This window comes from Sus scrofa, chromosome 7, assembly GCF_054392235.1.
Source record: "Sus scrofa isolate SSC_HxYL_T2T_F1_AM1 chromosome 7, Sscrofa_HxYL_maternal_Yorkshire_Landrace_v2.0, whole genome shotgun sequence".
Classification (NCBI taxonomy): domain Eukaryota; kingdom Metazoa; phylum Chordata; class Mammalia; order Artiodactyla; family Suidae; genus Sus; species Sus scrofa.
This window is the reverse complement of record NC_139389.1, coordinates 15316595-15329694: the sequence shown is the minus strand read 5'-3', so window position 1 is coordinate 15329694 and position 13100 is coordinate 15316595.

Below are 13100 nucleotides of genomic sequence, written 5' to 3'. Positions count from 1 at the left end.
TCTGTTCTGTTCTGTTTTTGAGGACAGCAATAAACAACTGAGCAGATTCTCTTTTTTTGGACAGATTGATTCTAAGCCTAAAACATTATGTATATTTTGGGGAAATTCAAAAGGTTCAGAGCAGAGATTTAAACACAAAGCTGGTCATTGATCAGAAATATACTTAGGCATTTCATGTGAGTTGTATTTGGCCTTGAGAATTCTCTATGAATTTCCAGAGGCCCCTTCAAGTAAGTGATGGCCCTCTGGAGGGTGATGAAAACAGATGGAGAATCTCTGTTTGTCCTCCCTCAACCCCTCCACCCCCAGCTGGCACTCCTGCTTCTGGGAGGGAGGGAGTGATCACAGGCAGCTTAAATTTTATTCGTGGAAGAGTGTACTTAAGAAGCCGGCAGCTTCCCTTCTAAAAGAGCGATGCTTGATGTAGCTCTGTGGTTCAGTCACCGTGCTTCCTTAGTGAGATCTTTCCAGGAGACTGAATGTGGTACCCAGGAGGACTGCAGTGTTGGCTGGTCCTAAAACTTTTTGGTGGGGAGATATTTGTGCCTCAAACACAATCTCTCCTACAGCCTACAGTTGCCTGCCAATCTGTGCAGCTGGTGCAGGACTCAGCTACTTTGAAGGAGGAGGGAAGATGGCTTTCTCCCTTCATCCTCCCTCCCCTAGCCCCCCTCCTCTTGGAACTATTGCTCCCCCTCCCCCCATATTGTACAAAACCATGTGGATTTGCTGAACAGGTCTGTAAAATTAATTATACTGTGAGTGCTTGGTAACCAATGAATTGTAAATTGTACATTATTAAAACAGCATCAGAGCTCTGACTGATCTATTATTCTTTGGGGACTGAACAAAGATAAGAGCTCTATGTGCTTTCGAGGTCTTTCTTGCCACCATACAGCAGGCATGGAGAGGAAATATCAAGTAGTTTTTTTGTTTTGTTTTGTTTTGTTTTTCTGCAAGCTGAATTAAATAGAATCTTTTTTTCTCCTCTGTTATTAAATTGTTATATGTGCCCTCACAGTTCTGTTTGTAGCATTTAGTAAGGTAGTGGGCACTCAATAAATACTATTTGGCAGTGATTGTGATAATGTGTATCCATATATGCTCGTACACAAACGCCGTGCCATGTCAACCCACTGTGAACAGGAGATATATGATATAACATGGCATCGTAATAAAATAAATTGTGTTGATTTAGTGCTTCTCTGCAACAGCTCAGGAAGAGTTCAGAGTAAATAGTAGGAGACATAAAAAGCATCAGCTGAGTATGTGCCAGGGGCCTTGTGGCTTCCGTTGAAAGGGAAGAATCTGGAAGAAACGTTTTTTCTTGTCTCTTCTTCTAGACACAACAGGATGACCCCTGGGAGTTGTTCATGAACCTCTCTTTTGACTGAACTATCTCCCCTGTGCAGAATTTCTTAGCATCTTTCTGTCTACCATGATGATTTCTTCCAGGCGCATCCTGCAGTCCTCCATGGAAACTTTCTCTTTCCACAACTGACCAAGCCTGTAGTCCCTGGAAATGCAACTGCCAGTCAGCCAGGCAGCATTACCTCCACAAGCAGGCATTCCAGCTAAGAGAACCAAGGCAGGCACAAGGCAAAACTCACATCATTCCACCCCTCAAATAAGTAAAGGTTTATAAACCCACCCTTTCAGGAGGAAATAGGGTGCCTCAAAACAGGGGCTGTGCAGGACCAGGTATGCAATTTATGGGGCCCGATGCCTAAAGAAAATGCAGGTCCCGTGTTCAAAAATTCTGAAGAATTTCAAGACTGTGATAGCGGAGCATTAAAAAAGGGTGGGCCCTTCTAAGGGCGGGACCCTGAATAACCCCTCATGCTGCACACCCAGGAAGCCAGCCCTGGAGCAGAGGCATAATTGCCCACTGGTTTGTGAGGGTTTCTGAATTTTTAGGGCATGTCACTCTTCCAGTGGCCTGATTGGGCTGTCGGACAAATTCACCATTTCTTCTGGGCAGGGGATGCAGTGCCAGCAATTCTGTTTTCCACCTCCAGCTGCAGTGGGATCCCTTCACCCATCTCCATGGTCAGAGGGCAGCAGTCATTCTCAATATGAGGCTGCAGTTGCAGGGAAGGGCTGAAGGGGAATGACGTTTTATGATCAAACCTAAAAAGGCTATGGGGTTGAGGCGGAACTCAAGGAAGCAGGAGAGAGAGAAAGAGAGAGGCAGGCGAGCATGCACAGGGGGTGGGGGGGAATTGCCATAAAAGAATAGGCAGAAATCAACTTTCTGACAGACTTTTATCCTTAGACACAGTCTCTCCTGCCGTTTCTGGGCACTCTGTTGTTGCCATCTTCTTATTCTCCAACGGACTACTGTGATTTTGCGGGGAAAATGACAATAGCCTCTTTTGTTTTATTTTCAGTGAGTCTATTCGCACCACTTCCTTCATATTTCAGTTTGGTACAAGGACACAGGAGAGATGATCAGGGCACATGAGGACAGAAGGGCGAGATGCTAACAGGATTGGGGGACAATGTAATCACAGCCGAGAGCAGCTGGTGGAGAGGTGAGAACGGGGCAGGATGAAGGTGGTATTGATGAGCTGTACCCAGCCCAGAGGGTTTAACCTTCCTGTAAGACCTTCTGATTTCTCTCTGACCCTGTCCCCTCTGTGAGGACCACAACCTGGGTATTGTCCTAGAAGGACAGATGTGTTCCGCTGCACAGGTAAGGGATGCCTTGGGGCAAAAGCCTTCCCTTCAGTATCCTTGTTGCTAGAAATGGATGTGAGCCCTTTAGGGGAATAAATCGATCAGATCCCAAAGGGGCAGTGGTCCAGGAGGTACACTGGCTTAAGATAAGAAAAGAAAAGAAAGCAGAGCAGAACAATAGCATGTCTTATAATTCATTTGCTGCTCTGTTGTCGTAGAAAATGGTTTTGGCTGTCGCCACAGAAGAAAACCCAGCAGAAGCAGTTAAAGTACTATTCAAGCCACACTGGAATAGCCGTTGCTGGTCATCAGAAAACAAAGCCAGAAGGGTGAACCTCCCCTCCACCTCTACCCCACCCCCATAGGCAAAGAAAGCTCCTCCAGGCAACAGGTCCTGTGAGTGTAGTGTGCCCTAAAATTCAAAAGAGGGCAGCAGATAACTGACACTGCCTGTAGGAACAGAAAAGCCTGTAACCTGAGGAATGTCAGCAGGAAATTTTGCCGGTTTATCAAAACGCGTGTCCTTTAAGGGTTAGCTGAGCCAGAAATTTGTGTTTCTAGAGCTATGTGTTTAATGTCAAAGCAAATGTTTGACGTTGACGGCAAGCGTGGACCCAATGCCCACCACGGTAGCCTCATGCCATGTGATGTAGTGATTTAAAACCTGCCGTGGGGATGTCAATAAAGTCAAGGCTGAAGTTCATGAGAAATGGCCCTGTAAACTGAGGTGGAAACTGCCTGTGCACCTTGGCCGTCTTGTAAGTGCTTCTGCTGATATGAAATGAGTGGAACTGTCCCCATGAAGAGTGTACAGTCTCCCCCTACCTGGTAAATTCCACAGGGGCTGAGATCCACAAGATGTAGGAGAGAGTAATTCTCTTATTCCTGTTGAGATTTCCCAGTGCTTCCAACAATAAGTTTGTGATGGGAAAGACTGGCTCCAGCTGCCTGGAGACGGGGGTTTCAGGGAGGCTGGGGGCAGGTGGGGTGAGAAGAAGAAAAAAAATGACCGGAGGGGAAGAAGCCTGAAGCAGTTGGGTTGAAGCAAAGCACCAAGTTGGGCTGAACTCAGTCCTGCAGAGTTCGAGTATCAGGATTTCATTCCTAGGGTCATCCTTTTTAGGATCCTGTTTCTGAAAAAGAGTCACGATCAGGTGTTAGATGCAAACACAGCGTCACAGAGAAGTTCTTCTGTGCTATTTTGCAGGAACAAACAGTGACTAGAAAGGCATCTTATTTTTACAATAAACCTTGAAATGGTGTTGGAAGGCTCATGATACTCTTTATTTTAAAAAATTTGACCTGGTTTTACGTAATTGTTTTGACTCTTGATCTTTTTTTTTTATTAAAAGTATTTTAAAATCATGTCGAGCTATCAAATACATAAGGAACCTAGATGTTGCCTTTGAAAAGCTGAACCCTGTTTATTTTGAGCACATTTTTGACCCCTAGAAAGAATTCTGATGGTTTTTACCCCATCAATGAGTTAGATTAAACTGTGAAGAATTTCCAATAAGACTGGGGAAAATGCACATTATCTTTTTTTTTTTTTTTTGTAGCCTAAAATTAACAGCTGCTATACTGTCTAGATACACACCTGATGCTAGACAAAGTGTTTCTGAGAAACATGCCCTAAAAGTTTGGACTGATTTAATATTAAACAATTACTATGGAGCTGAGGAAATCAGCCCCTTTATAGATGCTGGCGAACAGAGGATTCTCATCATATGCAGAATAATAAAAACCAGACTTGGCAAGAGCTAGCTGGTCTAAGTGATTGCGGATTTCTTTGTATTCTCCAAAATATTCAGGCAGGAGATTATTTTTTTACTAGCGTTTCGCATGTCATGAAATTAGAGCTGCAAATTGATAAACAAGTTGATGAGGTCTCTAGTGCCCAGCATCATTAAGGACTTCTGGGCCTTTTGTAGGTCTGCTTGGAGTGTACTTGTAGTATAATATAATCCAAGGTGATCGTGGATTAAAATAACTTAAAATGCAAGTTTTAAGGCAAAATGCTGCATTTCTCTTGTCCAGAGCAGTCATCTCTAGAGTTTCCAAAAAATAGTTTTGTTCTGAACAGAGCTCTCTCAGGATGGCCACTCCCCCACTCACCCCACCAGTCAATCTTCAAATTGTAAATCCAAAAAAAAAAAAAAAAAAGTAAAAGAAAAAAGAAAATAGTTGTATTTACAAAATTTTTATAAGAAGAAAAGGAACCACAAGAAAAAGAAGTATAGGCATCAGAGCAAATAAGAGCCTTGATGCTATAGATAACAAATAGGAGTCTGATATCTATTGAAGTTAACAAAGTTAAGGAGACTAGAGGTTGGAAGTACTGAATTTTGTTGGTGGCTCTGCTTCTCCATTAAATCATTTCACAAAAGACACATTTTTGCATTTTAGAGCTCAGTTTTCTTCTTAGTAAAATAAGGACATTTGATTTTTCTTTTAAAATTCTTATTTTATGATTCTTTGAAGCATTGCCATGGACAATGGCTTCTTTACCTTGTTGAATTATTCTTGGCTTTAGTTTATGGCAAAGCACAGCTACCAGAAATTATGCTACTATGTTATAAAAGGTATACTTCCCTAAACCATGAGGAACCATACCAGTTGCCATGCTGCTGTTAACTTCATTTCTCTCTTAAATACCATCTGGAATCCTGTGTACCACTCCAGTGTTATGTCTTTAGTTTTCAAAATCATTTCTTTCCCAGGAGAATATTATTAGGGTGCAAGATTCTTAAGCCCTGAATATGGGAGTTTAGGTGTAGAGAGCCTCCCTCTGCCCCCATCCTCAGCATCTGTAGCACTTAACTATCAGAAAACAGATCAAAAAGCAAACAAGCTTTCTGCCTGAACATGTTAACAGCAAAATCAACAGATATAAGGCCACGGTTTTAATTTCCTGTAAGCCATCATCTATTTTTCTCTGCCTTCTTACCACTGCAGTTCTTTCTTGCTCTTTAGATTCCCATCTTTTCTCAAATCCTTCTTCGTCCATCAACATTTATGTCTTCTGTGTGCTGAGTACCTCTGGTTATTTTGGAGAAAAAGAAACGACACAGAAAATATTTTCTGCACTTAGAAGGTGTAAAAAAGATCTAGGTCTCTCAGAAATATTTGTGCATTGCCTAAATCTTTGTCCTCCATATTGAGGACATGTGTCCCTTGCTCCTCCATGCTTGTCAACTCCATTTTCATATCGGAAGAGGGCAAGATAGTTTTAGGTCTTAGAATATGCGTAGAGGAGTTCCCGTTGTGGTGCAGGGGAAACGAATCCAACCAGTATCTATCAGGATGCGGGTTCCATCCTGGCCTCGATCAGTGGGTTAAGGATGCAGTGTTGCCGTGAGCTGTGGTATAGACTGACAGCTGTAGCTCCAATTCCACCCCCTAGTCTGGGAACCTCCATATGCCATGGGTTCAGCCCTAAAAAGGCAAAAATAAATAAATAAATCATTTAGAAAGCTATAAAAAAAACCATGAGTAGAGGTAGAGATGATTAGAAAAAAAAAGGAACTTACGCGTACTGAATAGTCAGTGTGCCTGGTGCCATGCTAGGGACTTTGCACTCCTGATCTTCATAAAGACTTTTATTGCTATGTTTGTAACCCCAACATAAAAGAAAGTTTTAACAAGCCTCAGAGAGGTTAAGCACCTCACCTAAGGCCACACAGTAAGTGGCAGAGCTCAGAATCTAATTCCACAGATTTCCTAATGTTTCCTTTAGTAAAGTTCTTACAATTTTGGAAGAATGGAAGCTCTTGTCTTGACTACTTTTAAATTCATAAACATCATATATAATTTTAACAAAAAGAAATCTATTATATGAAATGAAGGTACAATGGTACCAATCCCCACTTTTACACATATATGGTATTTTAACATTTGATAGCCATGAACTAGGATAGTTCTAAGGCCAACACGACAGTTGAGACAAAACCAGTTAAACCATTTTTCTATATCACCTTTAAAGGCCATCCTTTAGGATAATATAATATACTAGGAGAAAGAATTTTTTTGTAAATTTGTTTATCCAGAAGAATCTCTTTACCGTTAAAGTAATACTACTTATGAGGGTGGAGGATAACACGGGGTTCAGAGTCTTTCATCCTTTTTGGTGTTGTATCTAAAAATTCATCATCAACCCTAAAGTCACATAGTTTTCCTCCTTTGTTTTCTTCCGGAAATTTTACAGGTTTCCATGTAACATTTAGGTCTATGATCCATTTTGAGTTCATCTTTGTGAAAGGTGTAAGCTCTGGGTGCAGAGAAGGTGTGTCTTCAGATATTGCTCAGGTCATCACATAGATGCCATGAGAGGATGTAATGATTTAGAATGACGTAGAAGAGGGTAGAAACTGACCTCTTTCTTTGATGTCTTTCCTTAGACAACTAAGGATGTAATGGGATAGGTAAAGCAAAGCAGTTATTGCAAATGTTCTGACTCATGGAAAATAGGAATGAGAACCAAGGGGAAGGAAGATTCAGAACCTTGAGGTAGGAGCCCCCACTGTGGCTTAACGAAGAAGAGGTTGGTTGTAATGAAGCCAACTAGCATCTATGAGGACATGGGTTCCATCCCTGGCCTCGCTCAGTGGGTTACGAGTCCAGCATTGCTGTGATCTGTGGTTAGGTGGCAGATGTGGCTCAGATCTGGCGTGGATGTGGCTGTGGCGTAGGCCAACGGCTGCAGCTCCGATTCGACCCCTAGCCTGGGAACTTCCATATGCTGCAAGTGCAGCCCTAAAAAGCAAAAAGAAAAGAAAGAATCTTGACCGTAGATTTGTCCCAGCCATCCCACTCCACAGCCTCACTTTTGAAGCCTTCCCTCCCAGGCATCCCCTTCTAGTACCAATCTCCCTTCTCCCACCGGATAGTATTCCCATGACCTTCTGTTGCTATTATATTAACCTCTCCCCTTTACTGGATCAAAGCTCCTGGAAAATTGGAAAGGGGTATAAAAAGGAGAAATACACCATGCATAACATAGCAACAATAGCCTAAACCTATACAAGATATTATAGCTTAAAATGCTATTTCTTGGAGTTCCCGTTGTGGCACAGTGGTTAACGAATCTGACTAGGAACGATGAGGTTGCAGGTTTGGTCCCTGGGCTTGCTTAGTGGGTTAACGATCCGGCGTTGCCGTGAGCTGTGGCTTGAATCCCGTGTTGCTGTGGCTCTGGCATAGGCTGGTGGCTACATCTCCGATTAGACCCCTAGCCTGGGAATCTCCGTATGCCATGGGAGCGGCCCAAGAAATAGCAAAAAGACACACACACAAAAAAAAATGCTATTTCTTGAAATGTTGTTCCTGGGAGAGTTGCCTTAGATTCCCAGCGAAAAGTTAAAATGCAGATTCCTGGTTCCCACCCTATTCCTGATGAATCAGAATCTCAGTGGTGGGGAGGAAAGGATGAATGGAACTCAGGAATCTAAACTTTAAAACTCTCTCCAGATGATTTTTTATATGTACCAAAGTTATAACCATTGTCTTATACAATGTTTTCATATGTGTTACCTTCTTGGAATCTTTCAAGAACCCTCTGTATTAGATAGTGATTATTATATACCCATTTTACAGATGAGGCAGGAGGAACACAGAAAGCTCACTTGCCTGAAGGGACACAGCTAATTAGCTGCAGAACTCTGAGTAGCAGCCAAGTCTTTTTGTTTTGTTTTTATTTTGCTTTTTTAGGGCCACACCCACCGCACATGGAAGTTCCCAGGCTAGGGGTCTGATCAGAGCTATAGCGGCCAGCCTACGCCACATCCACAGCAATGCCAGATCTGATCTGCATCTGCGACCTACACCACCGCTCACGACAATGCTGAATCCTTAACCCACTGAGCGAGGCGAGGGATTGAACCCGAAACCTCATGGTTCCTAGTCAGATTCTTTTCCGCTGTGCGACGATGGGAACTCCACACCCAACCAAGTCTTTTGGCTTGACCCTTCCCCACACCACAGGTCTCCATGTCCCCATTGATTGGATGTGAGAGGATAGAGCTGTGGAGGATAACAAAGGGTTCAAATTCTTTCATGCTTTTGGTGTGGCATCTAAAAATTCATCACCAAACCCAAAGTCACATAGTTTTCCTCCTCTGTTTTCCTCAAGAAGTTTTACAGTTTTTCATTACACTTGGGTTTATGATCCACGGTGAGTGGATTTTTGTGACTCTGGGTCTAAGTCCATTCTTTGAAACAGGGCTGTCCAATTGCTCCAGCATCGTTTGTGGGAAAGACTATCCCTTCTTTATGGAATTGCCATTGCTCCTTTGTCAAAGAGCTTAGATCCTCATTGTAAAGTACTTGACCTCTGTTCTCTTTCTTAAAAGAAAGCCAGATCTTTTCAAAGCCCTGCCTTTAATGATTATTTGCTTAGGATATGGACCCTACTGTCTTAGGAAAGAACATGAGGCAATTTGGAGATGAGAGTATGAATGGAGAGAAACCCCCAAGAGTAAATTGGAATAGAATCCACCATCCTGCATTTCGGGGCCCTGGATTAGAGAATGAGAAACCAGGTTCTGGACCTGCCTCCATCATTCATCCTCCTTTGGGCTTCTGTCTTCTTCACTGGAACATGAGGGGAATGATACAAGACATATTCCAGGCTACTGATCTTACAATTCTACTTCTAGGCCCCAGATCCTAGTAGGGGCAATGAAACTTCCATCTGGAAAATGTTTTCCCTTTCAGGCAGGAGGATTATTCTTTCTGAACTGATTCATGGGGAGTCACTGCATTTCTCGCGACTGATCTATCCCACATCAATGTCATTCACCAATTCTAGAGAACGAGGAGCCCACGACACAAGCAGGGACCGACCAGATTGTGCAATCTTTCTGAGTGCCCCCTGCCTGCTGCTGACACCCCAGGCCTATCACATCTGACAACTGTGTAGCCATCCCTCCTTGCCTCACACCTCCATTCCTGGTACTGAGGTGTCTTTGCTTATCCCCACTTAAATCAGGAATGTTTCTTGGCGAGAGAGAATCGGCTGTGCCTCTCTTTCCTTCTCAATCTCTCCTTCCAACTCTCTCTGCCCAAGGCTGACCACACTCCCTCATTCTCAAGAACACACAGTTTATCTCTTTTCCGTGTTTAAGGCAGCCAAAGGCTTTAAAAGATAATGACAGTCTCTCATCTGCACTGTTGAGTGGCAAAGAATTTGCTAGATTTCCTGGCACAGAGAGTTACAGGAATGTTCTTCTTGTACTTTGTGGTCTGGAATCCCTGGAGGGTCAAGAAGCTACAGAAAACATAGACATGTGAAAACAATTATACTATAGCATGGGATGCCTTAGCTCTTTAGTAGGGAGTGCCGGGGGAAGAGGCATCATAGGATTCTTGCAGAAGAAGTGACAGTTGGGTCTTAAAGGATGGTGAGAAGTTCAAGAACAGAGTAGACTGGGAGTGGGGGTAACACCATGTGCAAAGGAAGGGAAGCATGAAAGAGCTATTTTGGATGTGGATAGGTCAGCCCTCACCCACAGATGACCAAATTGGCTTAGCTGGTTTGGCTGGCTGGGCAGGTGCCCCCTCCCTTTACCCCCATGTTGCACGATCCATGTGTGTTCTTCCTGAGTCTGCTCTTTTCCTAACACTCAGGAAATCAATCATCCTCTGTCAAGAAAAGAGAGATAAGCAATTTTGCCATCTAGCATCCGCAGGATGAGAACTTCAGTAGAGCTGAAACAGAGACTATGTCTCTGAAGGCAGCCAGAAGCAAAGGAGGAAAAGAATTGGTGGGAAATGAGAGCTGAAGGATCCTTACATTCAGGTCATGGGAGCAGGAGAGAGGACCTGGCTTAGCCCTGAGTTTTTTTTTTTTTTTTTGCATTTTTATGGTGAAGCTCCAAGGAGGAAGCTAAGCGCCCCATGTGACTGTGGGATCTGAAGGATGCAGGTGTATTGGTTGCTATGCTCATCCAGCAATGGCAGTGACTTCCTGGAACCAAACTGGCTGGCACCCTGATCTTGAACTTCCCAGCTTCCTGAACCATGAGAAATCAATATTTGTCTTTTAAGCCACCTGGTCTATGGTACTTTGTTATAGAAGCCCAAGTTGACTGAGACAGTAAGGAATTCAGAGAGAATGACAGGTTTGCAGAAAGCATGAAATGCTGTTTCAGATCCATTACACTTCAGAGGCAGAGAAGACCAGAAGGCATCTAGGTATATTGGTCTGAAGCTAAATCATGATGAAGGGGTAAAGGAGTAATGGAGAGCAATTGGAAGATACTCTGTGGGAGGGGATATTCTTCATTCCATGCAACAAATATTTTGTCAGGCCCTGATGAAGCATTGCCAGACATGCAAAGAAGAATCATGCATAGACTTCTAGCTTAAGGAGCCTACTTCATTTTAATTATGGCCACGGACTTAGGCTCAACATATATGAAAAATGTTTCCAAGAAGTACTGCTGAAGTAAAGTGTAAAATTTATGTCTACAAGTTTAGGTCTGTTTCCCCACCTTTCTCTCAGGTTTGATATAATTAGGTCCCCTTGTTTTTCTTTCTTATTTTCTTTAGATTACTTATGAGATTAAACCAAATTCTAGGATATGGCAAGCATGATAATTGATTTACTTACTCTTTATTTTCTGTCTGACTTTCTGCTTAAACATAACATGGCTAACTCATAGCAGTCCAAAAAAATGAAGGGTGTGTCTCTACAGAAATCTCCAAACTTGGGAATTAAAGTGGAGAGAGAATGGAGGAAGGTTAAGACAGTGTATTTATTTCTTAGAGTAAAACTCCTTTTCCAAAGATATTTTCCTGTATGTTAGTTAACTATTTTTAGGTAAACAGACACACACACACACACACAGTGACAGTCTTTCAATTGACTGCTAAAGCTTGTGAAATGTGTAGTAAATATTTAAGAAAATGCTTAAAATATTTAAGAAAATATTTAGAACATTTAGATATTTAAGAAACATTCTAAAATATATGAATTTGCAGGAAGAAGGACTGCAGGACTGCAGTACTTTCCTTTGGAAATTAAACTTTGGAATAAAAGATAAAATTTTAGAATTTGAATTTAAAGCATACTAAAAGTGCTGATATGCACTTATATCACTACCAATTGAGAAACAGTAATTTAAAGCTCACAATACTGTCTTTGTTTCACCAGGAATTTGCACATTTTGTCAATACTTTGGTAGCATCTTAGAAAATCCTTTCTAAACTATGAAATTTCTTATTGGAAAAACATTTAGAGACAAGTGGATTCATATAGAAAATTTGTCTTCAGTTCAATATTTTAAGTTCAATTCCTCTTTAATCACATTTTAGCCGGTGGAATACAGGTAACACATTTTGTTCTTCTTTCCCTAGAAACTGGTGTGTTTACTCTTATGGACTCAAAGGAGCTTTTCAAATTAACTTCAATTTTTACGGCCCTTTTTTCATACCCCATGTGTGAATTTACTGTGGAGACTTATGAATGATGGAACCAGCTTCAGCAGCTGACTGCCGAGTTGCTTTGCTTGGGTGAGTATAGAAAACCTTTGGCAATGCGGTTCAGACTCGAGTTTAGCACTTAAGCGAAAGTTTTTAGAACAGGCCAGGATATCAATCAATATGAAGGAGACACCTGAATGCAAAACACACTTTAAAAAATTCATTAAAAATTTGAAAGCATTTTCAATTAAGTTTATATGACTGCAGATTTCCTCCCTTGAACAAATTAGTGACCTTTTGTAAGAGTTTTATCTTTTCGAGTATCTGTTGTATCAGCACTCCAGGTAGAACTCTAACTAAAATTACAAGTTGAAAACCTTTGGGGCAATGGTTCTAATTAATATAATTAATATTTTAGCAAAATGTCATGGGTTGTAATTGAAAGAAATCATCTGGGTCTGAAGAGCACCTACTGAGGGCAGCCCTCTTAAGATTAATTCTGAGGTGGGTAAATTAATTTCCTGGACTTGCAAAGCAGCAAAGGGAAGCTTTTCCCTCTTCAGAAGCCTGGAGGGGTTGGTGTTTGGCCCTGGTGAGACCCACAGGCTATCTGTGTTGATTAACATATGTATAATTAAAGTGTACCAGCTAGAAAGGCAAAGCCAGTTTTATTTGACTCTGAACTACTGTGAAACAATTTCTTTCTGTCTATACTATTTATCTTGTGTGGCTGGGGGGGAATCTGGGACAGAGTGGGGGTCTAGTTTTCCTGAACATCATCCTGCTGCCTTCTTAGGATTTTTGCTTCCTCTCCCAGCAGACACCGAAGAGTAGACAAGATTCCCCTAGCCTTCAAACTAGATTTTCTTTCCGTTCATATCACCATTTTCAAGCCACATTTTTCATCACATGGTAAGAAACACTGTAAATAATTGAGGTGATCCATCAAGAGTCCCATTCTTGATAATGAAAAATTGCATAACTCAGTAGAAGTCAATTAA